Source organism: Orcinus orca, chromosome 19, assembly GCF_937001465.1.
Source record: "Orcinus orca chromosome 19, mOrcOrc1.1, whole genome shotgun sequence".
NCBI classification, from domain to species: domain Eukaryota; kingdom Metazoa; phylum Chordata; class Mammalia; order Artiodactyla; family Delphinidae; genus Orcinus; species Orcinus orca.
This window is the reverse complement of record NC_064577.1, coordinates 41,707,912-41,734,175: the sequence shown is the minus strand read 5'-3', so window position 1 is coordinate 41,734,175 and position 26,264 is coordinate 41,707,912. Positions and strand designations below refer to the sequence as shown.

The 26,264-nt window shown below is 44.9% G+C and overlaps 1 long non-coding RNA gene across 1 annotated transcript; it reads right to left on the bottom strand.

Annotated features, from left to right (window-relative positions):
* Positions 1 to 595: 595 nt before the first annotated feature.
* Positions 596 to 8,910, bottom strand: LOC125962174 (uncharacterized). The gene is made up of 3 exons (XR_007473674.1): positions 8,645 to 8,910; positions 1,185 to 1,231; positions 596 to 1,004 (listed from the first exon to the last, which is right to left on the bottom strand). It is a non-coding gene; the product is annotated as an uncharacterized LOC125962174 (long non-coding RNA).
* Between the last annotated feature and the right edge of the window lie 17,354 nt (positions 8,911 to 26,264).

The window sequence follows — 26,264 nt, the reverse complement described above, 5'->3', positions numbered from 1 at the left end:
AGCGATTGAAATAATCAAAACTACAATTTCCTTTCAAATGTCAGGTTTAGGGCTTAACACAGGAAGAAGGATGAGGTAACTGTTGTGGCCCAAGCTTGCTGCATGAATTCCCACTTAGAGTGACAGGCAAACAGCACCTCGGACCAATGCAGTGCTGTCCACAGGTCCTTCTGATTGTACTCCTTTCTCTCAGATGAAAGATGGGCCCACAGCAGCTCTGTGTCCCCACTTTTTTGTCACCCTCCAGGTCCCAGGATCCAGAATCCCCTAGGTTAAGAGCTGGCCAGAAGCTGGCTATGTATGGGGGTGGTGGTGTAGACAGAGTTTAGGCAGGCCGGGGAGTAGGAAGGAAAAGGGACTGAGCTGCAGGCCTGGGGCTGGAGGCTGGTGGCTGGTGGCAAACTCTCCAAGGAGTCTGAAAATTCTAAATTTAAACATGGCCTTTTAGGTCATCATAAATGATATTTTACATTATGGAAACATATTTTCAAAATGGGATAGAATCTATTTTACTTACCAGTTTATTGGCTTGTTGTACAATATGACATAAATATCTGGCATGTGGTATGTAGGCCTCTACTGTACCCTTGCCCAGCCGCTGTAAATGTTGGAGGCTGGCCTTAATAAAACTCTTTTTTTTTCTTTTAATCGAAGTATAGTTGATTTACAATGTTGTGTTAATTTCTGCTGTACAGCAAAGTGATTCAGTTATACATATATATACATTCTTTTTTTAAAAAAATAGTTTTATTTATTTATTTACTTTTGGTTGCGTCGGGTCTTCGTTGCTGCTCGCAGGCCTTCTCTAGCTGCGGCGAGCGGGGGCTACTCTTCGTGGCGGTTTGCGGGCTTCTCATTGCGGTGGCTTCTCTTGCTGTGGAGCACGGGCTCTAGGTGCGTGGGCTTCAGTAGTTGTGCCTCGCGGGCTCAGTAGTCGTGGCACATGGACTTAGTTGCTCCGCGGCATGTGAGATCTTCTCGGACCAGGGCTCGAACCGTGTCCCCTGAATTGGCAGACAGATTCTTAACCACTGTACCACCAGGGAAGTCCTATATATTCTTTTTTAAATATTCTTTTCCATTATGGTTTATCATAGGATAAATGAAATGAATATGGTTCTCCGTGCTATACAGTAGGACCTTTTTGTTTACTTAATCTGTTGAGCTTCCTCAGAGACAGTTACCAAAGCTTCCTGCAGGCCAGGCTCCCTGGTCGTAGCCCTGTGCTCCTCTGCGGCGTTGGTGAGAAAGGAAGACAAGAAGGAAACATTTATTGGATGTCAGCTCTGTGGCTGAATCTGACCTGGGCCCTTTCCCTCACATGATCTCATTTGGGTCTCTCAACTACGCTGCTAGGTGAATACGTACATCATTGCCAATTTCTAGATGAGGAAGTGCAGGCTTAGTGACATTTAAGTGCCTTAAGTGTCCAAGCTGCGATTCCAACCCAGATCTGTGTAGCCCAAATCCGGAAGCCTCCCCTGTTGCTATTAGAGAGTTCCAACTTGCCTCTGCTCCCCTCCCCACCAGGATTCACAGGGGGCAAGGAGTCAGTCACTTAAACGGGTTGCAGTGAAGCGTATGCCACTGCTTTGGGCGTGAAGGAAAACTTAAGTTTCCAGAAACTTCTCTGGTGAACCTGCTTTTCACTCCAAAGCAGAAAAGGGCAAGGTGCAGGTAACTAGAGCAGGGAGCGTGCAAACACTCAGATAAAGGAGGTACATGTGAATTTGCTGTGGGAGTGAGAAAAAGAAAGGCAGAGGGGGAGGGTTTCAGCACAAAGAACTTTGGCTTCTGAGTCAGTTCTGGTTTCAAATCCAGGTCCCGGTACTGACTAATTGATTTTGACCAAGTTGCTTAACTACCTAGAACCTCAGTTTCAATACCTGCGAAAATAGATCAATAATAGATGGGTTTCTTCTATGAGTCTCTGTGAGGCTGAAATGAAGTGGAATCAGTAAAGGACGGGGTGGGGTGGGGGAAGGTGTGGATTGGCCGGGAAAAGTTCTCCTAGCTCACCCCCCCTCCCATGAGACCATTTTGGCATTCTGCAGACTTCTACAGCCGAGAAACCTAAAAATAAATTTGAATTATGGTGGGTTTAGCGCCTGAGGTGCCCGGGCAGGCACTTCTGTGTAAATAGCAGAAGTGGAAAAAAAAAAAAAGGCTATTTCATTTCTAGTATTTGAAACCCAAGTTAAAGAACCCCTACGGTGTGGGCGACTCATAGTGGAGGGGTGGGTGGCAAGGGGGAAGGTTTGGTGTTTTTTTTCTTTGTTGTTTTGTTTTTGTTCTGCGATGATGTGGGGGACTCTCCAGGGATGTGTGTCACAGAGCAGGATAGGGGAGGTGAAGGCAGGGAAGGGGGGAAATTTAATTCTGTCCCTGATGTCATAGGGCAGGATTGGGGGAAGGGCGCGTGTCGGTCAATGGGTGGAAAAGGCGACCCGACACTCAAAGGTCCCGTGGCTGTCATGCCCTTCCAACATCACGCTCCGAATCACGGTTGGGCAAGTCCCTTAATTCATTTTCAGTGAGCTTCTGAAGAAAGGCCATCTCTAGGGACTTGCCTTATTCCTGAAATGCTAGTATGTACGTCAGAGTCTCGGTTTAAAGGGTGTGTGTGTGTGTGTGTGTGTGTGTGCGCGTCTGTGTGTGTGTGTGTGTTTGTGGGAAAAGGACTCATGAAGAGGGAAAGTAAGAGACTGGCTAACCTGACCATGGCCCACATTGATGGGAGTCACAGCTTATTCTTATTACTTTTAACAAAATGCTTTCCCACCCTTCAAATCTAATTTTTCACTATTCCTGCAATCCATATTTGATAGGCTCAGTGAGATGAAGCAAACCGCCCCACAAGTCCTAAGTGGGAGAGCCAGGGCTTGAACTGGCTGCCTCCTTCTTTATACAAGTCTGGCATTGGCCATCCTAATAATGGTGTGCAAGTTGGGCTTGGGACCTGAGGCTTGGGGAATCCAAGTCTCCCTAAATTTGCCCTATGACCTTGACTTTTGCAGCTCTTAAAATTTTAATTTATTCAAATGTATTTATTTTTATTTTTTAATTTATTTCTTGGCCGCATCATGCAGCTTGTGAGATCTTAGTTTCCTGACCAGGGACTGAACCCAGATCCCAGCAGTGAAAGCGCCAAGTCCTAACCACTGGACCACCCGGGAATTCCTTGCAACTCTTTTTTAAAATGGACATACTGACATTGTATGTCAATGTCTTTTAGAAAAGGAATGGATAATCCAAATAAGAACATACCGTACTATGTTTGGTATTTGCGTTGGTCTGGAAGTCTCTGAAGGTGACTATGGAGAAGGCGGCCAAGCTGTCTCCTGTTCCCACCACAAAAACCAGAGAGAAGGGAGTTAAGTGGCCAAAAGAGGCTGTGGGATAGATCCAAGGGCAAGCTTCCTGACTGCAGGGGATTGATAAATGCAGGAGCCTCTGGAAGATAGAAGGGACAGCTTTCCAGTCCCCTGAGCCTCTAGCGCCTTTTGGTGTTGGCCAAACCACCACCTCCTAATGCTCGCCAGTGACTGTATTCATCCTTCTGGATCCAGCTCAAGTGCACCCTCCCCCACCCCCCAGACTTCCCAGCATTGCTGTGAAGCATCATGGGCTTTTCTTTTCTACTCAGCACTGTGACTCCGGTACCTCTATTTAGCACCCATGTCGTTCTCTCTGACTTACAGCCAAGCCCTTGAGTTCCCCCCTTCCCTGAGCTCTCAGAGGGCAGGGATGGGTTCTGTTTATCTTTATCACCCATACCTAAGGCAGCACCTCACACAGAGTCAGTGCTTATTAAATGTACACTGAACTTCACAACAATGAGTTATTGCCTGTGGGTAGTGGTTTTTTTAATACCTCATTAAATTTGGCAAGCATAATTGATAATGCTTATCAAATGCATTCTGTGCAATGCCAGCATGCATAAAAATAGGTACTGTCACACTCTGTTGGTATGAGTGTAAACTGGTTCAACTTTTCTGGGGCGTAATTTGAATTACTTAGAATTTTGTATGCCTCTTGGCCTAATTATTTTTGTTTTCTCTCTTCTTCCTTCGCGTCCCTCCCCTCCCATCCCTCTTCTTTCCTCTCCTCTCCTCCCAAGGGTTATTGAATGGCTTTTCATCAAGTATTGCTATTGTTATATTCACAGCAATGTTTTTTAAAACACTAGCAAAAAATGGGGCTAAAATTAATATGGATTTGAATAAACTGTAGTTTATATTTATGATAAAATACCATGTAACCATTACAATTGATGATATATGAATATTTGTTAATCACATAAACACAGTGACAAAAGCTAATTACAAAACAGGACTCACGGTATGATTCCAATTTGGAAAAAACAGAAGGCTATATCCATGGGAAAATGTCTGGGAGGATTTATACCTAAACATTCTAACCCTTTATTTGGGTGGTGGGATTTTAGGGCATTTTAACTTTCTTTTTATTTCTCTGAATTTTCTCAATTTTCTACCATGAAGGTGTATTATGTTTAGAACATGGAAAAAGTTTTCAGTGTCTTGAGTGGATTCTCTGAGTAAACTCCTTGGTCCTCATCTTCTGCATTATAACTAAAAGTTGGTTCTTTGAGAAGATACACAAAATTGATAAACCATTAGCCAGACTCATCACTAAAAAAAAGGAGAGGACTCAAATAAATAGAATTAGAAATGAAAAAGGAGAAGTAACAACTGACACTGCAGAAATACAAAGGATCATGAGAGATTACTACAAGCAACTATATGCCAATAAAATGGACAACCTGGAAGAAATGGACAAATTCTTAGAAAAGCACAACCTTCCAAGACTGAACCAGGAAGAAACAGAAAATATAAACAGATCAATCACAAGCACTGAAATTGAGACTGTGACTAAAAATCTTCCAACAATCAAAAGCCCAGGACCAGATAGCTTCATTTGATAGTAGAATTCTATAAAACATTTAGAGAAGAGCTAACACCTATCCTTCTCAAACTCTTCCAAAATATAGCAGAGGGAGGAACACTCCCAAACTCATTCTACGAGGCCACCATCACCCTGATACCAAAACCAGGCAAAGATGTCACAAAGAAAGAAAACTACGGCCAATATCACTGATGAACATAGATGCAAAAATCCTCAACAAAATACTAGCAAACAGAATCCAACAGCACATTAAAGGGATCATATACCATGATCAAGTGGAGTTTATCCCAGGAAGGCAAGGATTCTTCAATATATGCAAATCAATCAATGTGATACACCATATTAACAAACTGAAGGAGAAAAACCATATGATCATCTCAATAGATGCAGAAAAAGCTTTCAACAAAATTCAACACCCATTTATGATAAAAATCCTCCAGAAACTAGGCATAGAGGGAACTTACCTCAACATAATAAAGGCCATATATCACAAACCCACAGCCAACATCATTCTCAATGGTGAAAAACTGAAGTCATTTCCTCTAAGATCAGGAACAAGACAAGGTTGTCCACTCTCACCACTATTATTCAACATAGTTTTGGAAGTTTTAGCCACAGCAACCAGAGAAGAAGAAGAAATAAAAAGAATCCAAATCAGAAAAGATAAAGTAATGCTGTCACTGCTTGCAGATGACTTGATACTATACACAGAGAATCCTAAAGGTGCTACCAGAAAACTACTAGAGCTAATCAATGAATTTGGTAGAGTAGCAGGATACAAAATTAATGCACAGAAATCTCTCTCATTCCTATACACTAATGATGAAAAATCTGAAAGAGAAATTAAGGAAACATTCGCATTTACCACTGCAACAAAAAGAATAAAATACCTAGGAATAAACCTACCTAAGGAGACAAAAGACCTGTATGCAGAAAACTATAAGACACTGATGAAAGAAGTTAAAGATGATACAAACAGATGGAGAGATATACCATGTTCTTGGATTGGAAGAATCAACATTGTGAAAATGACTATACTACCCAAAGCAATCTACACATTCAGTGCAATCCCTATCAAACTACCAATGGCATTTTTCACAGAACTAGAACAAAAAATTTCACAGTTTGTACGGAAACACAAAAGACCCTAAATAGCCAAAGCAATCTTGAGAAAGAAAAATGGAGCTGGAGGAATCAGGCGCCTGGACTTCAGACTATACTACAAAGCTACAGTAATCAAGACAGTATGGTACTGGCACAAAAATAGAAATATAGATCAATGGAACAGGATAGAAAGCCCAGAGATAAACCCATGCCCATACGGTCACCTTATTTTTGATAAAGGAGGCAAGAATATACAATGGAGAAAAGACAGTGTCTTCAATAAGTGATGCTGGGAAAAATGGACAGCTACATGTAAAAGAATGGAATTAGAACACTCCCTAACACCATACACAAAAATAAACTCAAAATGGATTAAAGACCTAAATGTAAGGCCAGACACTATCAAACTCTTAGAGGAAAACATAGACAGAACACTCTATGACATAAATCACAGCAAGATCCTTTTTGACCCACCTCCTAGAGAAATGGAAATAAAACCAAAAATAAACAAATGGGACCTAATGAAACTTAAAAGCTTTTGCACAGCAAAGGAAACCATAAACAAGATGAAAAGACAACCCTCAGAATGGGAGAAAATATTTGCAAATGAAGCAACTGACAAATGATTAATCTCCAAAATTTACAAGCTGCTCAATATCAAAAAAACAAACAAGCCAATCCAAAAATGGGCAGAAGACCTAAAGAGACATTTCTCCAAAGAAGATATACAGATTGCCAACAAACACATGAAAGGATGCTCAACATCACTAATCATTAGAGAAATGCAAATCAAAACTACAATGAGGTATCACCTCACACTGGTCAGAATGGCCATCATCAAAAAATCTACAAACAATAAATCCTGGAGAGAGTGTGGAGAAAAGGGAACCCTGTTGCACTGTTGGTGGGAATGTAAATTGATACAGCCACTATGGAGAACAGTATGGAGATTCCTTAAAAAACTAAAAGTAGAACTACCATACGACCCAGCAATCCCACTACTGGGCAAATAACCCTGAGAAAACCATAATTCAAAAGGAGTCATGTACCAAAATGTTCATTGCAGCTCTATTTACAATAGCCAGGACATGGAAGCAACCTAAGTGTCCATCGACAGATGAATGGATAAAGAAGATATGGCACATATATACGATGGAATATTACTCAGCCATAAAAAGAAATGAAATTGAGTTATTTGTAGTGAGGTGAGGTGGATGGACCTAGAGACTGTCAAATACAGTGTAGTAAGTCAGAAAGAGAAAAACAAACACCATATGCTAACACATATATATGGAATCTGGAAAAAAAAACAACCAAAAACGGTGCTGAAGAACCTAGGGGCAGGACAGGAATAAAGATGCAGACGTAGGGAATGGACGTGAGGACATGGGGAGGGGGAAGGGTAAGCTGGGATGAAGTGAGAGAGTGGCATGGACATATATACACTACCAAATGTAAAGTAGATAGCTAGTGGGAAGCAGCCGCATAGCACAGGGAGATCGGCTCGGTGCTTTGTGACCACCTAGAGGGGTGGGGTAGGGAGGGTGGGAGGGAGACGCACGAGGGAGGAGATATGGGGATATATGTATATGTACAGCTGACTCACTTTGTTATAAAGCAGAAACTAACACACCATTGTAAATCAATTATAGTTCAATAATGTTGCTTAAAAATTCTGCATTATAATGACAATTTTACCTCTTCCTTACCAATTTGGATACTTTTTACTTCTTCTTGTCTGATTGCTGTGGCTAGGGCTTCCAATACTATGTTGAATAGAAGTGCTGAGAGTGGACATCCTTGTCTTGTTCCTGATTTTAGTGGGAAGGCTTGTCAGCTTTTTACCATTGAGTATTATATTGGCTGTGGGTTTGTCATAAATAGCTTTTATTACGTTGAGATGCGTCCCTTCTATACCCAGTTTCATAAGCATTTTGATCATGAATGGATGTGAATTATATCAAATGCTTTTTCTATATCTATTGAGATGATCACATGGTTTTTGTTTTTTCTTTTTTTGATGTGGTGTGTCACATTGATTTGTGGTCCTCAAATTCTGAAAATCCTAGAAAACAAATCAAAATATAGGGAGTTGGGGTTGGAAGAGCAGTTGGGAGTCCTTTGGGCCAGAGGGTCTCAAACTTGGCTACACACTGGAGTCACCCATGGAGCTTCCCAAACTCTGCAGCTCAGTCCACACCCTATGTCAGTAAATCAGAATCACTGGGTTGGATGCAGGCATCCAAGTATTACATCTCCCTGGGTGATTCTTCTGTGCAGCCAACTGTGAGAACCGCAGCTGGTGAGCTGCCCTATCTAACACAGCAGCCACGAGCCACATGTAGTTATTTAAATTTCATGGACATTAAATAAAATTAAGTAAAATTTAAAATTCAGTTCCTTAGTCACACTAGCCACATTTTAAATGCTCACTAGCCACATACGATGAGTGGCTACCATCTTGGGCAACGCAGTTCTAGACCTACTCAAATTTCAGCAGAGGAGACTGGAGAGGTTCCTGGCGGGTGGGCACCCTCCTTCTAGCAGTCCTGATGCTCATAAAAGGAGAGGTCCCTAGGCTCGTCCTCTCCAGGTCTGCCTAGGCCGTCGGTACCTGTGTGCCTAGAAAGTTCCTTCTGCTCTGTCAGGTCTCCCCCATCCTCCTCCTTGAGCATGGGGGGGTTTTCTGCCCCATGACTGTTCTCAAAGGCTCCACAGGCCCAGGCCCTCCTGAGCAGGCCAGTAGGCGAGCTGTTTACACGGAATCCAAGTGCTCAGTGGAGAGCAGAGCGGGGCCGAGTGTTTTCCACAGCTGCTGAGAAAGGTGAGTGAGCCGAGGCAGAATAACAAAAAGCCACTTCAAAAACACACCAGAAAAAGTCAGAGAGCAGAGACAATCAGAGGTTTGAGACACACACACCCCCTTAAAACCCTGACAAGAGAGCAAAAACAAGTCAAGGGAGAGCTTCTAGACCTTCTAGTTTCGAGACCGTCGCGGTTGCTGACTTTGAGAACGGGGCCTGTCCCAGCCAGTTCTGAGAGGAGCTGGGAGCTGAGGCCATGGGGGCTCAGAAACCTCACCTGAGTTCTGAGAACTGTATGGCCTGGTGATGGGACAGTCCCTGAATGCTCCGTGTCTCTGGGAAGACAAGGTGTGTGGGAATGGCAGGGTCAGGCTGGCTGGATGAGAGCCTGGGGGCTGTTTTAGCCTAAGACTAGCCACCGGTTAGAAGCAGAATCCCCCCCCTTGGCCTGGGCTCCTGGGACCTACCTCCTGGGAAACGGATGGATGGAGACAGACATAGTCCGTCAGGGAATTCCCATGCATAGGCCACCTGTGTCCAGGAAACTCCTCTTTCAGGACTCAACCATGAAGACGCCAAGCCAGAAGGGGAAGCCCAGTGCTTCCTTCCCCTCCCCCCCATTCCCTAAACTCTGCCGTAGGGAAGTGAAGTAGAGTGAAGAGAGCCCTGGAGTTGGAGGACTTGGCTCAAGTCCCAAGCGCTGTCACTTACTTGCTGTGTGACCTTGAGCAGGTCAGTTTACCCCTCTGGACCTTAGTTTCTTGACCAGTAAACTGTAGGGTTGGTCTAAACCAATGGTTCTCAACCCAGGCTATACGTTGGAATAACCTGGTGAGCTGCAAAGATAAATGAGACTCTGATTATTCTGGGATACAGCCTGGGTATCAGGATTTTTAAAAGCTCCTTAGATGATTCTAATGTTTAAGATTAAGAACCTCTGGTCTATCCAGCTTCTCGAGTGTATCATGCTTGGGAGTCAAAATTCAGATTCAGACTCCATAGGCCTGGCATAGGGCTAGAGTCTGCATTTCTCCCAAGTTCCCAGGTGATCCCCATGGGCCACATCTTGAGTCATAGCAAGTCTATCTTTAACGTCCAGGAAGCTGAATTCCAAGCTCCAGCAACTCAGTCTGTTTTTTTTTTTTTGGTAGTTGGCAGTAGTTACATATTTCTGCTCATAGACATCATTCTTCTATGTTCTTTCTTTTTCTTCCCTCTCGCATGAGAATTGTCTAAATTCTCACCATTTGAGTTCTGACTAGATGCTGTGAATATGAACCAAACAGGGATCTTCCCTTCAAGGGCAGAAAATGACAGATAAGGCCAGACTGTGACATGAATTCAAGGTGGGGCAGAGGCCATTTTTACTGGAAGGATCAGGAAAAACTCCGTGTAGCAGATAACAACAGTTAACAAGTATTGAGGCTCCACTTCTGCTGGGCACTGTTCAAGTGCTTTACACAGTTGTCTCAGAAACAGATTCACGGATTTCTTTTTTTTCACATCTTCTTTCCTTTTATTGAAAAAGTTTTTAGAAAATGACAGTTAATAAAGGGCACAAACAAATCAACAGGGATATACTAGTGGGAAACATAGACAAGGTAAAACTAAAGAGGCTATTGGTTTCTTTAACTGGTTAAGAGCACAAAATGTAACAGGTAGAAAGTCTCTTTTAAACAAATTAAAAAGCTGTGTTTTTTTCCCCGATTCTCCCCAAGTCAGATATATACACACCCACAAAAATGGTGTGTGAAGGAAAACTGTCATACACAACGAGTTGTATCCTGAATTAAGGGAAATAGCTGTTGAACTGGGAATTAACACAATAAAGTCAGCAACAGGCTAACAATGTTAAAAATTGAGGCTTCAGATGCTGCATGGCACAAAGCTATACTATATAAACAGACTCACGTATTTCAAAAACAAATTTATGGTTACCAAAGGGGAAATATGGGGTTGGGGGAGGGATAAATTAGGAGCTTGGGATTAACACACACATACACTACTACATATAAAATAGATAGCCAACAAGGACCTACTGTATAGCACGGGACCTCTACTCAAAATTCTGTAACAACCTATACGGGAAAAGGATCTGAAAAAGAATGAATATATGTATATGTATGACTGAATCGCTTTGCTGTACACCTGAAACTAACACAACATTGTAAATCAACTCTACTCCAATAGAATAAAAAAGAAGAATCCAAAGAGACTTTGTGTCGGTCAACTGGACCCACCAGGGGAATGTTTCCATTTATTCAACTTGTGTCCTTAATAAGAAAATGTTGCCCAGACAGCTCCTGAAGAATCCCTCTTGTCTCTTGAGTCTTACAAGAAATAAGACAATGAGAAATATGCCGCCACTGCCGAGATGCCTATTCCAGTGGGAGAGGTTCAGGCACGAGGGGCAGAAGTTAGGAGAGGCCCCCACAAGTTCTAGCACTGGAGTCCGAGGGGTGCTGCTCTTGGCACCACATATCGCTGTAGACCCAAGCTTCTTTCTCTGGCTTCCCTAGGAAATGGTTAACCCATTTACAGCATCTCTTCTGAAAGCATCCTTCATCCCAGGGGGATGCAAATTGCGATTGGCGCCGTGTATATCCCCTTCTTCAAGAAAGGGGATATAAATTAAACTTTATAAGTTTAATTACCAGTGTTAGAGTTTTTGATTGTGTGGAACTATGAGGTGGGCCTGGGAGAATGGATTAATTCATCTTGTGTTTAACAGACGTCTTTCTTGAGTGTCCAGTGGCTCCAGTGACTTTTATCTGTATGTTGTTTACTTTTAAAACGATGTCTTTGCTTTGACCTCTTTCTTTAACATGAAACTCATATTTTTAACAAAAAGAGAGAGGAAGAGAGAGAGAGGGAGGGAGAGACAGAGAGAGGGAGGAGAAGTTGGCTGTAAAAAATAGGAGTTAGCCTGCGGGAGTCGTTCTTTAATACGTATTCATTGATTCTGTTTCCAGGTGCAGAAGCTGAAGCCCTGAGATGGGTTGTGATTTGCCTAAAGTCTCACAGAAATTTAGCGGCAGACTTTGGACCAGGGCTTTCCCCTCAAGGCCCTGGATAGAACCTTGAAGCCATGGCAATGTAACTGATTCACATCTTCTTGGGTCCTATTATTCTGCACAGTCTGCCTTCCCCAGAAAACTGAGCTCCTCATGGGCACAGACCTCCTCTGTATCCTCTTTACATCCCTGCACGTCCCAGCCCCTTGGCTGGCGCATCCTGGGGGCTCCAGCACAGTGTGGGGAGCTGGATTGGGTGGTTTAACTTGACTTGTGGTACTCAGCGTAAACAGCCTAAGGGAGGCAGCTGGGCCCCACCCCATCCTCTCCACTCAGCTGTCTGTAAAGCCTTAGCTCGGATCTCACCTTATTTAAGGTGACTCTAGACCAACTCAGTCTCTGAATTTTGGAGCAATTCCTGTCTCCTCCTCTCAGTGAGGACCCTCTATATACTAATTTATGCTGGGAGGAGGCAGTATTGGTTCTAAGTGTGGGCTGTGGCTATACAACCTGAGTTGGAGTCCCAGCTCCACCATTTTTAGCTGTGGCGTGTGATCTCAGGTAACTCCTCTGAGCCTCAGTTTCCCTCCCTGTAAAATAGCTCTAGTAACAATTCCTCCCTAACAGGCTCCTCACGAGGATTAATTGAGACAAGCCACACAAAGTGTTTAGTGCGGTGCCAGGCACTCAATACATTCTATTATTGTACGTTTTCACAACTAAATGTTTTGTTTTTCTGCCTTTGTTGAGCTTGGTTACCTTACCTGGGAACTGGAGGAAATAATGGGCAATCTTGGTGGATTGCTATGACAACCAAATGAGAGGTGACATATGAAAATGCTCTGTAAACTCTTAAGGTTTGGGTGTGAAGTGTGACCGCCCCCAAGATGACACAGCTGGTAAGAGGTGGCGCCCTCCTGGAATAACCACACCCACTCGAAAACACACACACACACACACACACACACACACACGCACACAGCAGCACCACCAGGAAATATCTGGGGGGTCTGACCCACAATGACACCCTTGCTCTTTGATTATTTCAGTGGCCCTTCATTGAGAACCCCCAGGCCTTCTGAACCAGCAGAGGTGAGATAGAAAAAGATGAATGACACGTGGACTTCATCCTCAGGAAGCTTACAGTGCAGCAGCAGGGGAGTGTGAGCAAATGTTATTCTAAACAAGGCCAAGTGACACGAAAACAGTAGCAAAGGAAAGGTAGAGGGAGGGGAAGTTTGGGGGCGATAGGCGGTTTCATGGCAGGGCTGGCCTTGGGGCTGGTCTTTGGTGGATGGGTAGTGTATTAGTTTGCTCCGGTTGCCAAAACAAAATACCACAAATTGGGTCACGTACACGATGGATATTTATTTTTTTTCACAGTTCTAGAGGATAGAAGTCCGAGATCAAGGATTCGGCAGGACTCGTTTCTTCAGAGACCTCTCTCCTTGCCTTGCAGATGGACGCCTTCTTGCTGTGTCCTCACATGTTCACCCCTCGGTCTGTATCCTAACATCACCTTCTTTTTTTTTTTTTTTTTCCACATGTTTATTGGAGTATAAATGCTTTACAATGTTGTGTTAGTTTCTGTTGTACAACAAAGTGAATCAGCTATACGTATACATATATCCCCATATCCACTCCCTCTTGAGCCTCCCTCCCACCCTCCCTATCCCATCCCTCTAGGGGGTCACAAAGCACGGAGCTGATCTCCCTGTGCTATGCGGCAGCTTCCCACTAGCCATCCATTTTACATTCGTCCCAGCTTACCCTTCCCCGCTGTGCCCTCAAGTCTGTTCTCTATGTCTGCATCTTTATTCCTGCCCTGCCACTAGGTTCATCAGTACCGCTTTTTTAAATTCCGTATATGTGCACTAGCATACGGTATTTGTTTTTCTCTTTCTGACTTACTTCACTCTGTATGACAGATTCTAGGTCCATCTGTCTCACTACAAATAACTCAATTTCATTCCTTTTTATGGTTGAGTAATATTCCATTGTATATATGTGCCACATCTTTTTAATCCAATCATCTGTTGATGGACATTTAGGTTGCTTCCATGTCCTGGCTATTGTAAATAGTGTTGCAATGAACATTGTGGTATGTGTCTCTTTTTGAATTATGGTTTTCTCAGGGTATATGCCCAGTACTGGGATTGCTGGGTCATATGGTAGTTCTATTTTTAGTTTTTTAAGTACTGTTCTCCATAGTGGCTGTATCAATCTACATTCCCACCAACAGTGCAGGAGGATTCCCTTTTCTCCACACCCTCTCCAGCATTTATTGTTTGTAAATTTTTTGACGATGGCCATTGTGACCGGTGTGAGGTGATACCTCATTGTGGTTTTGATTTGCATTTCTCTAATGATTAGTGATGTTGAGCATCTTTTCATGCATTTGTTGGCCATCTGTTTGTCTTCGCTGGAGAAATGTCTATTTAGGTCTTCTGCCCATTTTTGGATTGGCTTGTTTGTTTTTTTGATACTGAGCTCCATGAGCTGCTTGTATATTTTGGAGATTTATCCTTTGTCAGTTGCAAATATTTTCTCCCATTCTAAGGGTCATCTTTTCATCTTGTTTGTGGTTTCCCGTGCTGTGAAAAAGATTTTAAGTTTCATTAGGTCCCACTTGTTTATTTTTGTTTTTATTTCCATTTCTCTAGGAGGTGGGCTAAAAAGGATCTTGCTGTGATTTATGTCATAGAGTGTTCTGCCTATGTCTTCCTCTAAGAGTTTTATAGTGCCTGGCCTTACATTTAGGTCTCTAATCCATTTTGAGTTTATTTTTGTGTATGGTGTTAGGGTGTGTTCTAATTTCATTCTTTTACATGTAGCTGTCCATTTTTCCCAGCACCACTTAATGGAGAGGCTGTCTTTTCTCCATTGTATATTCTTGCCTCCTTTATCAAAGATAAGGTGACCATATGTGTGTGGGTTTATCTCTGGGCTTTCCATCCTGTTCCATTGATCTATATTTCTATTTTTGTGTCAGTACCATACTGTCTTGTTTACCGTAGCTTTCTGGTATAGTCTGAAGTCAGGGAGCCTGATTCCTCCAGCTCCGTTTTTCTTTCTCAATATTGCTTTGGCTATTTGGGGTCTTTTGTATTTCCATACAAATTGTAAAATTTCTTGTTCTAGTTCTGTGAAAAATGCCATTGGTAATTTGATAGGGATTGCATTGAGCCTGTAGATTGCTTTGGGTAGTATAGTCATTTTCACAATATTGATTCTTCCAATCCAGGAGCATGGTATATCTCTCCAACTGTTTGTTATCCTTGATTTCTTTCATCAGTGTTTTATAGTCTTCTGAGTACAAGTCTTTTGCCTCCTTAGGTAGGTTTATTCCTAGGTATTTTATTCTTTTTTTTGCTATGGTAAATGGAATTGTTTCCTTAATTTCTCTTTCTGATCTTTCATTGTTAGTGAGTGTGTAGGAATGCAAGAGATTTCTGTGCATTAATTTTGTATCCTGCAACCTTACCAAATTCATTGATTAGTTCTAGCAGTTTTCTGGTGGCATCTTTAGGATTTTCTGTGTATAGTATCATGTCATCTGCAAGCAGTGACAGTTTTACTTCTTCTTTTCCAATTTGTCATCCTTTTATTTTTTTTTCTTCTCTGATTGCTGTGGCTAGGACTTCCAATGCTATGTTGAATAATAGTGAAGATTGTGGACATCCTTGTCTTGTTCCTGATCTTGGAGGAAATGCTTTCAGTTTTTCACTATTGAGAATCATGTTTGCTGTGGGTTTGTCATATATGGCCTTTATTATGTTGAGGTAGGTTCCCTCTATGCCCACTTTCTGGAGAGTTTTTTTTTGTGTGTGTGGTACATGGGCCTCTCACTGTTGTGGCCTCTCCCGTTGTGGAGCACAGGCTCTGGATGCGCAGGCTCAGCAGTCATGGCTCACGGGCCATGATTTCAATTTTCTTAAATTTTCCAAGGTTTGATTTGTGACCCAAAATGTGACCTATTCTGGAGAACGTTCTGTGTGCACTTGAGAAGAAAGTGTATTCTTCCATTTTCGGGTGGAATGTCCTAAAAATATTAATTAAGTCTATCTGGTCTATTGTGTCATTTAAAGCTTGTGTTTCCTTACTTATTTTCTGTCTGGATGATCTGTCATTGGTGTAAGTGGGGTATTAAAGTCCTCCACTATTATTGTGTTACTGTCGATTTCTCATTTCTAACACCATCTTCTTTTTTTTTTTTTTTTTTGCAGTACACGGACCTCTCACTGTTGTGGCCTCTCCTGTTGCAGAGCACAGGCTCCGGACGCGCAGGCTCAGCAGACATGGCTCACAGGCACAGCCGCCCCGTGGCATGTGGGATCCTCCTGGACCAGGGCACGAACCCGCGTCCCCTGCATCGGCAGGCGGACTCTCAACCACTGCGCCACCAGGGAAGCCCCTAACACCATCTTCTTATAAAGATACTAGTCATATTGGATTAGGTCCTATTCATGTGACGTAATTTGACCTTAATTATCTCTTTAAAGGCCCTATCTCCAAATACATTCTGAGGTCTGGAGATTAGGACTTCAACATATTAATAGGGATAGGTGGAACACAATTAGCCTATAACAAGTAGAATGTTTTTGGAGTTCCCTGGTGGTCCAGTGGTTAAGACTCTGCACTTCCACTGCAGGAGGTGCGGGTTTGATCCCAGGTCTGGAAACTAAGATCCCACATGCTGTGTGGCAAAAAAGCAAAACAAAACCAAAAAACACCTCATAAAATGTTGTGAAGTGTTGAAAAACACAAGGAGGGGACTTCCCTGGCCATCCTGTGGTTAAGAGTCCGTACTTCCACTTCAGGGGATACAGGTTCAATCCCTGGTCAGAGAATTAGAATCCCGCATGCTGCTTGGTGCTGCCAAAAAAAAAAAGCACAAAAGCACAAGAAGGAAAATAAAACCACTAAGAGATGACTATATCTGTGCAATTAAAAAGATAGTAAATATATACTTTTCAAAATGGGCTTGTACTTTATGGCACCTGCGGTTTTGTAACCTGCAATTTTCACTTGACAAATATCTCATGAACTTTCCTCCTTGTCATTAAATATTCTTCCACAACATCACTTTTAATGACTGCGTCGTGGCCCATTCGAAGGATATATTCAATGTAGTCAACCAATGGGTGGTGGGATTTTGATTGGCCAATATTGGGATAGAGAAGAAGTAGCCTTATGGGAGGGAATGGTATGAGCTCCAAGGGCATAGTCGTTGGTTACATACACTTCAGCAAACTGAGCCAAAGGAGTTCTCAGAATCAGGTAGATTACACTTGTAAGAATGTATACTTTTTTTTTTTTTTTTTTTTTGGTGGGGATACACTGTGGGTGGGAGAGCGCTGCTGCTTCTGAGAAGCCCTGAAGGGTCCCAAGAATGAACCACCTGTACAATTTATATCTAATTAGAATCTCAGTTAGAACTTACAGGGCAACTGAAATTCAATATCTGACTCTACAGTGTGAGACTGAACTTGATGAACACTTAATCGTTTTAATCGAGATGCTGCTTTTTTATAAGTGACTCAGTGACCAGTGATGATTACTTTCCCCATCCCTCACTCCCCTCTTTCCTTCTCCACTGTGCATTCCCGATGAGGAGAAATCTTTTTTAAAACAAAGCCAAGAGTCAGGGACTTAGTGATAGAGATTTATTTGTCTTGTTTCACGCTGAAGACTCTGAAGGATCCAGAAGGGAAGTTCAAGTTGGACCAGGAGGGCTTCTAGGGGACAGAGGAGGCAGGGGGAAGAGGCAGGGAGAGGATGCCACCCTTGTGGATTTCAAATGACCCAAAGGGCACTTCAGTAGGGGAAAACATGCTTAGGTTTCATTTGCTCTTTTGTGCAGGTGGGCGAAGAGGAAAGTGCCAATTACCTTCTTGTGATTTGATAGAGAAAAGCCCCCAGAACAGCTGAGGGAGGCCGAGATGCCGGCTCCAGTGTGATTGCTAAGACAACCCATTCTCAAGTGAGAAAACCAGTCAGACTTGCAGGTATCTTTGGGGGCTCTTTTTGTAGGATGTGGCAACCATTTCTAAAGCCTTAGGCATCTCACCAGACCCTTTTGTTGATGGTACGTGTCCAGGGACATGTTTATTCTAACCAAGTCCAGCCTGAAAGAGTGATGAAGAATCACACGAGTCGGAACATAGCCCCAGAGAACAAGATTTATATTCTTGTGAAAATCTTCAACCTGACACCTTATCAAATCTGAGTCTTTGAAGTATTGTTTGGATATAGAGTGGCACTTCTCCCTTCCCAGCTTCAGGGCAGAGAGGCCATCATCTGTAGTTCCTTCTAAGATGTTGTGTTTGTGATGCTGGCCTGCATTTTGGGGGTGACTTTATCAGTTGGCATTACAAGGAAGAAAGCAGGCCCGCTGAGCTCAGTTTTACTGGCAGAAACAGGAAAAGAATAAAGAGGATAATACTTATTAACTGTGAAATGCAGAGCATATGTTGTTTTTTGTTTGCCATCCTCTGAATTCCCTGTGATCGTGGAAATTGTAAGGCTTTCTTCTGGTGACGGATTATACTGACACCCCTCCCTCGTGCCGTGGGTGTGAAAAGGGTTATGTAAATGATTGCTACTTTTAGGAACTGGCAGCCCCTCCACATTAACGAGGACGTAGGCAAAGTGAATCTAGGAAGGATGCAATTCACTTCAAACCTTTCCCAAATCCACATCATGAAAACCCAGTTGAGATAATCTGCTATAAAAAAGGACTGATCACTTTGCAACAATTCACCATGTGATGACCTGAAATAGATGGTTCTTCTCGTGCATTTTATATCTGATTTTTTTTTCAAGGATGAGTCTTTGTTGAGATGGCACTGCGTGCCTAGCTCGTCAGGAAAACCACACACGCCAGGTCTCCAAGGTGGTCACACGCCCCCTCATCCTGTGCAAGTGAGTTTTGTGTGTCTTTCAGCACCCACCTCCAGTGCTAGTGAGAGAGACGTGCCACCCAGGAAAGTGGGAAATGCTGCCTAGGGGCAACATCCACATTTCAGCAGACAGTCATCCCAGGGGCTGGCAACCCCTCTCCAAATGCGTGCCAAACAGCACGAGCCAGGGTCTAACAGACTCTCTGCCAGAAACCAGGTAGCCAGGGAAGCAAGTGATGCACCTGAGGAGGAAGCCCAGGACAGTGACGCGCCAAAGGCCCGATGCCGGCAAGGTGCCCAGGGCGAGAGTGGCCATCAGAGCATTTCTGCGTCATCCCATTATGAAAAGCTGACTATTTAATTCACTTTAATTAAGAGGGCCAGTTCCACCCCAGGGCGGAAGACACTGCCAGTGGATGCAGAGTGAGATTTGGGGACCAGGAAGCAAAAGTGCCACCTCTCCTGCATCTGTCACTGATGGTACCATGTCACTCTTCTCGTTACGCTTCATGAGTTGCCGTCCAAAAGACGCAGGTTCTCTCGGAAGGAATTAGGGCATCACTTGTGCCTTAAAGTGCTAAAGTTGGGGGACCTGGGTGGGCAAGGAGGAGGCGTGGGGGAAGGGATGAGTGCATATATGACACAAAGGACAGCGTGCCTCATTCCCTGTTGAATGAAAATTTCTTGAGGGCAGAGGGTTTTGTGTCTTGTTCACTGACGTGTCCCCAGCACCCAGAACTGAGCCTAGCACATCATCTGAGCTCAGTAAATATTTGTGAAATGAGTGATTCTCAAATGTTGAGTTGAGCTAGTCCTTCCAAGGAGGTGGTCGCTTTGCCATGAAGCCCTGTGGGGAGCAAAAGTGGTGTAAGGTTGGGTGCCTGTCCCGAGGTCTGGCCGTATGCTAGCTCTATAACCCCTTGGTATTCATTCATTCACTCATTCCTTCCATGGAACATTTACCTGCCCCTCTTCTGCAGTACACTGTGTAATCGTCACTGGGGTACAAAGATGAATGTTAATCAATATTCTTTAATACCCCCCACAAGTGGGGTTCTGGGAATACCATGGTGACTCAGGTTGGGACCACATTCTTGGTAGGAGACACAAATGGGGAGCATCTCACTCCATCTGGAAGTAGAGGTGCTGGGAAAAGATTCTCAGAGGACAGCATATGTGGGATTCATCTTGATGGCAGGCTAGGCATTTGTGAGGCTGGGGTGGGGCCAGGGGGAGCATTCAGGCTGCATGTGTCAAGGTCTGGCATCTCAAAGTCATGCTGGGGCCATGCTCCAGCCACACCTCCTCATTCCCAGCTTCCCCACTACACAAACCCACTGAAAGTGTCTTTCCCTTTCTCTTGTCCTTCATCATTCACTCCCAGCTTGGCTCATCCCAGGGCCTGGCTCCAGAGCAAATGTACAGTACAGATGTGTTATTATTATTATTTATTGATTGATATTTTTAATTTCTATTGGAGTATAGTTGATTTACAGTGTCATGTTAGTTTCAGGTGTACAGCAAAGTGATTCAGTTATACATATACATATATCTATTCTTTTTCAGATTGTTTTCCCATATAGGTTATGATGTGTGTTATTATTCATCCCAGTAAATGTAAGAACTATTCCCAGAGCTTGGTGACATTATTGGTGCTGGTATGGCTTGGGGACTGTGACTCCCATTGAACTGCCCTTCATTGGTCTGGTTCCCTTGGGAACTTGTTGTGGGAGGGGGAGGAAGCTGGGCAGAGTTAGGGCATCCCTGGGCTCTCTGTACCACAGAAATCCCGCCAGGCCCCACTGAGGACCAGTGGATGGTGGGCCCACGTCGTTTAGCATAACACAGAGCCAGTGTCAGCAGGGCTGCCTTAATACGGTGACAGCACCTGCTCTTCGTTTGGAGGCACCCAAGCCCAGGCTGGAGACCCTCTGACAGGGCAATATGGTGGCACATTGGACCCACAGGCCCTTCCAGCCGCTTGGTTTGTTCTGATCTGGCCATTCTTCAGGACTTGAGTCTGAAATGTCAGAACCCAGTCACGTGGCTGCTACCAGAAGATGCTATAAAAATGCCACGAGAAGAATGTTGTTTTGGTACTTTTACACATCAGCTGCTAATCTTTGCAGGATTTTCCCCTTCCCAGGGTAAAGCGAGAGAAGAGGAAGTGAAAACAGCAGGGGGAGAATTTTCGTACAGCACCTCTCGCCTTGCAGACAACAACCAAAACCCCCCTGGGTTTTGAACAGAGCCCTTGTACTTTCTATAGCTTGCCTGCATCCACGGATCGCCTCATTTGGTTCTCAGATCTCCCCCAGGCGGGAGGCAGGATTCTGAGCTGCCCTGATTTTGCTCTCATTTGCAGACAGGATGCACTCCTGGGGTGGGAGGCGAGCGCTGGGGACAGGATATTCCAGGAGGAGGTAGTTCTTCAGAGCCATTCTGGAGAAGTGCTTGGGGTTTCTGGATTTCTTCGTGGAAACTGATCCATATACAGTGGGGAAAGGCCTGTGTGAATAGGCATCTGAGCCAACAGTCCTCTGGCTGGAGCCCTTCGGCCAAGGAAGATGGAGGCGCTGGTCTCCCCAGCTCTGAGTAACCGCCATTGGCTGACCTCTCCCAGCCGTGGGACTCTCCTGGGTGCTGGAGATCCCTTACCCCAAAGCCCAGGGCCTCTGAGAGCTTTCGATTGCAGTCTCTGCTGCCAAGAGAAGGGTGTCTTCCCAGAGTCCAGGAGGCACGTCTCAACCTCTCGTGCTGCTTTAATAGTCTTCCATGACAGCTCATTCCTATGCCTCCCAGCTAGGAGGACTGAGTGGAAGCTGAGATTCAGTCTGGGCTGGGAATCAGAACCCTCCAAAGAGCATCCCCCCTCCACTTAAGCAACTGGTTTATTGTGTTGCCAAACCAAACTTGGGTCTGCTGTGAGCAGTAAAGCCAATCTATTGATACCGAGTTGTGGCGAAGGAAAGTGCAATGTCTATTGCAGGGTGCCAAGCAAGGAGTACAGGTGGCTAATGCTCAAAAGACCCAAACTCCCCAATGGCTTTCAGGGAAAGGTTTTTAAAGGTAGGGTGAGGGAGAGGGTTGCGTGGTACGTGATCAGCTCGTGGACATTCTTCTGATTGGTTGGTGGTGAGGTAATCAGGAGTCAACATCACCAACCTTCTGGTTCCAACTGGTCTGGGGTTATGTGCTTGTGGTCAGCATGCAGTTAACTTCTTCCATCTGGTGGGGGTTTCAGTATCTGCAGAACAGCTCAAGGATATGGCTCAGAATATTATCAATAGCCCTTGAGGAGGAACTAAAAGTCCTTGACTTTGTTTAATGGCTAAACTATTATTATTTTGTCTTGCTTGACTGGTTTCTGCATTTTCTCACTTCTCTGATTAAATTTGTTCTTTGGAACTTGGGGAAGGTCTAGGAGGCTGAAGTTTTTCTACAAACAAGAGGCAGATGGAGAACAGGGTGCGGGGTGGGAGTGGGGGTGGGGAGGTCTGTCCCAGGAAGACCCCGTAGAGAGTCCTGCTCCATTATAATCCCCCGCTTTTCTTTGATACTCCTCAATCTGGAGGGGGAACAGGTGCAGGAAAAGAAAGGGAGTAAAGTTTTGGATGGAGAGGTTAATCATAAGCTCGGCAGAGGAACTCAGTTTTAGGGGGACTCGCTTTCAATTGCTGCTCCTTTCCATCTCTGCTCTGCATTTTCCACCAGGGCCTTCGTTTCCTCCCACAGTGCCCTATCTCCATCTCCCACTGCCCTTTCAGAGTCAGCTCAGACACCACACTTCTGAAGCCTTCCCTGGAAACAAACAGGAATGTTTGTTTCCCTCCTCTGGCTCGTGGGACCACGAGCTCCAGGGACCATGCGATTGGCTCCTGCCAGAGGCAGTCAGTACATTTCTCTCCTCTTTCTCCGAGGGCCCAGGCCCACCCTCATCTCTGAGTGTGTCCCATCACAGGACTCTATTAAACTATCAGTGAGCATTGAATGAACGCATGGAGAAGATCCGTCACTGGCTCCTCCGCCTCTGTCTACCATCTTTTTTTCTTTAGAAGAGGCAGTTTGTCCATCTGGTTCTGAGTAGGAGGTTGGGGAGAGAGCCAGGAAAAAACATTCATAGAAAATCCTGCCCCCCACCCTCTGTCCCAGAATCTAGGAGGGCTGGAATCTCATCAGGGCTTGTGTCAAGGGTACCTTGGCAGGGTGATTGAGAATGACAGAGCTGTTTGCTGATCTGGGCAGGAGGAAGGCGGCAGAAATTCTCGCCAACAGGGTCCGGGCTTGTGTCGGGGGTTGGGGAGGGGGAGGCAGTTTCCAGGTGAGGCCAAGGAGGTTCTACCCAGGTGTATTCCAGCTTATTCTCGCTTTCTAGGGCACAGACAGCGGGGTGAATGCAAGGAGCCAAGGTGCTGGGCAACTTCCAGGGTGGCCCCCTTTGACCCCAGAACCATGTTTCCAAATGGATAAAGCTCAGGGACAGAGTTGATTCAACCACTATTCAAATCTCCTACAAGCTAATATCTATACTTCCTTCTCCTCAATCCAGGGGGAGGCCTTGGGTCCTGGGATAGGCGCTGGGTGGAGATTTAATGTGATGGGGCTTCGTTGGCATCCCTGGAGTCTTGAAACTAGATGAACAGGAAGCATCCTATTTAAAACTTAAACGATCTAAGGCCTTTTCTGAAGTACCACGGAGTGGTGGCTGGATGGAGTCTGTGGTGCCGTGTGAAGGGCTGTGAGGGACGGACCGGACACTGGGTGGATGCTTCTCCTTGGGACTGGAGAGCTGGGCCCTCACAGCTGGGAACCTGTCCTGGTGGCCTCTGTCCCTCCTTAGTCATCCGCACACACCCCCAGGGCTATAGCCGCCGCTCAGCCTAGCCTGGCAGCTGCATCTGTCTCCACCTCTTCATTTCGATGGCAGCCTGGAATTGTTATCCTTCACAGATCATCTCTTGGAAGCACACCAGCTCTTATTACATCTCCCAGCTTGTCTGGAGGCTGCTCAGCTAATCTGGCATCTTTGGCTGCTGCATTCGCTTGTGGACTGGGCGTTCTGACACCACCTCTGGCACCAGTCGGGTGGGAAGATGGACAAAATAATTAAGCCCCATGAGTTGAAAGGAGAATTAATTCCCCTGTACAAACTTTTGTTTCTTCTCTTTCTGGGTAACTTCAGATGTGTTAATCCGGGACTGTTCTTTTTTTCCTTTTGTAACAGGTCTAATTTATAGCAGCACTGTTTGGGGGTTTTTATACCATATTTTTTTCATTAGAATGTAGTCCATGTGAACTTTATAACACTAAAGATATTTTCCTTGGTTATTATGAAAATGTTTTAACTATACGAAACCCAGTTTTGCAAAGAGAAGAATAAAAGATCACCCCTAATCTTGCCACAAACCCACTGGATCCAGTTTCCGTGTTTTCCCTTCCAGTTTTCGTCTGGATGCATATTTAATTATACATGAGTGTGATCCCGATATACACTTACTTTAAAAACAAAATTATTTAATTATTTATTTTTGGCTGTGTTGGGTCTTCTCTAGTTGCTGCACGCGGCTTTCTTTAGTTGTGGTGAGCGTGGGCTACTCTTCATTGTGGTGCGCAGGCTTCTCATTGTGGTGGCTTCTCTTGTTGCGGAGCATGGGCTCTAGGTGCACAGGCTTCAGTAGTTGTGGCACGTGGGCTCAGTAGTTGTGGCTCGTGGGCTCTAGAGCTCAGGCTCAGTAGTTGTGGCTCATGGGCTTAGTTGCTCCACAGATTCGGTATGTGGGATGATCCCGGACCAGGGCTCCAACCCGTGTCCTCTGCATTGGCAGGCGGATTCTTAACCACTGTGCCACCAGGGAAGTCCAGCGATATACATTTACTTTTTGAAAGAACCTAATCTGAGGGTGTATGTATTGCCCCATCTTGCTACTTATCCTTTCTTAACAACGTTACCTCACAAAATTGCTTAAGTATCATAATTTATTTAATCAGCCTCCTCTGGCTGGATATTTTCTGGGCTCTGTCAGTCCTTGGGGGCCAGGCAGAGAAAGTGGGCTAGCTTCAGAGCAGAGTTCAAATGACTCTAATGATCCCTCTTGTGCCACCCCCTTTCCTGGGCCTGACTCCTGCCAGTTGGTTCTGCCATGCTCAGGTACCCACAGAAAGGAGCTCCCCACCCACTGCTCTGTAGGGAAAAGGCATTTCCAGGGCACATTTTTGCAAAGTTTTTCATTCATGCAGGTGCTCACCCACTGGGCTCTGACCATTTGTATACACATCTCCTCTACCAGACAAAAGGCAAGGGAGCATGTTATGTTGGATCTTTTTTTTCTTTTTTAAGATTTTTTTTTTTTGATGTGGACCATTTTTAAAGTCTTTATTGAATTTGTTACAATGCTGCTTGTGTTTTATGTTTTGGGTTTTTGGCCTTGAAGCATGTGGGATCTTAGCTGCCCCACCAGAGACTGAACCTGCACCCCCTGCCTTGGAAGCGGGAGTCTTAACCACTGGACCGCCAGGGAAGCCCATGGAGCTTCATTATTAGTGCCTAAGAGGGTTCTTGGAATATAATAGATCTCAGCAGTTGTTTGCTGAGTGAATGAAAGGCAAAGGAATGATTCACAGCTCACAAGGAAACATGTAAGTGTCCAATCCCCATCCCCCCACTCCCCACCCACCCCCCACCCCCGCCGCGCCACCGCCCCGTTCTTTCCCCAGCCTGGGCTGTGGAATCTGACACATGGCTCTGCTTTAGGGCTGAAGGCTTTGACTCAGGGCAAAGTGCCTCATTATTCAACAGCTTACTTCTCCCTCCTAGCTAGCCCCTGCACCTCTTAGAATCTTGGTCTGCGCTGTCCCCTCCCCATCCCCCAATTTCAACCGTAAAGTGATGACGATTTCATAGTGCATGGTCTCCATCCCGCCCCTACACCCAGATTTAGGCCCCCCTTTATTAAATGGGGTGGCCATCTTGTCTCAGCTTGCCCAGGACTTTCCCAGTTTAGCCCTGAAAGCCCCCAGTCAGACCCAAGTAAACGGGGCGGGTTTTGTCCTAGTTCCCCGCGTCCAGTTCTTAACAACGTCCTGTAGAGGGCGCTGGAGGCACAGAACAGGAGACAGGTGCGTCGGTGGATGGAGCACCTGTCTGCTCTCCCAGGTGGGAGGTAATACCACACAGACACCATTCAGACAAAGGGTTCTGCCTCTGGCCAGAGTGCGTCAGAAAACAGCCTACTCCCGCCCCTCCCGGCAGGGAACGCCTGTGTCAGGGAACCGACCCTCGCTGGAGAAGAGGGAATTACCTTGTCCACAGGCCTGCTGCTCTCCGTTTCTTGCTCCTGAGAAAGCAAATCATGGATAAATAAATTGTGGTTCAGTTTCAGGCTATCAAGCTACCCAGTGTGTTCCAGCACTAATGGTCCTGATGGCAGGACACCCCGGTTGCATTAACCTAGAACACCTTCAGCCACAGCAGAACAAACTGGCTTCCTTTCAAGCGTGTCTATCAACCATTCACC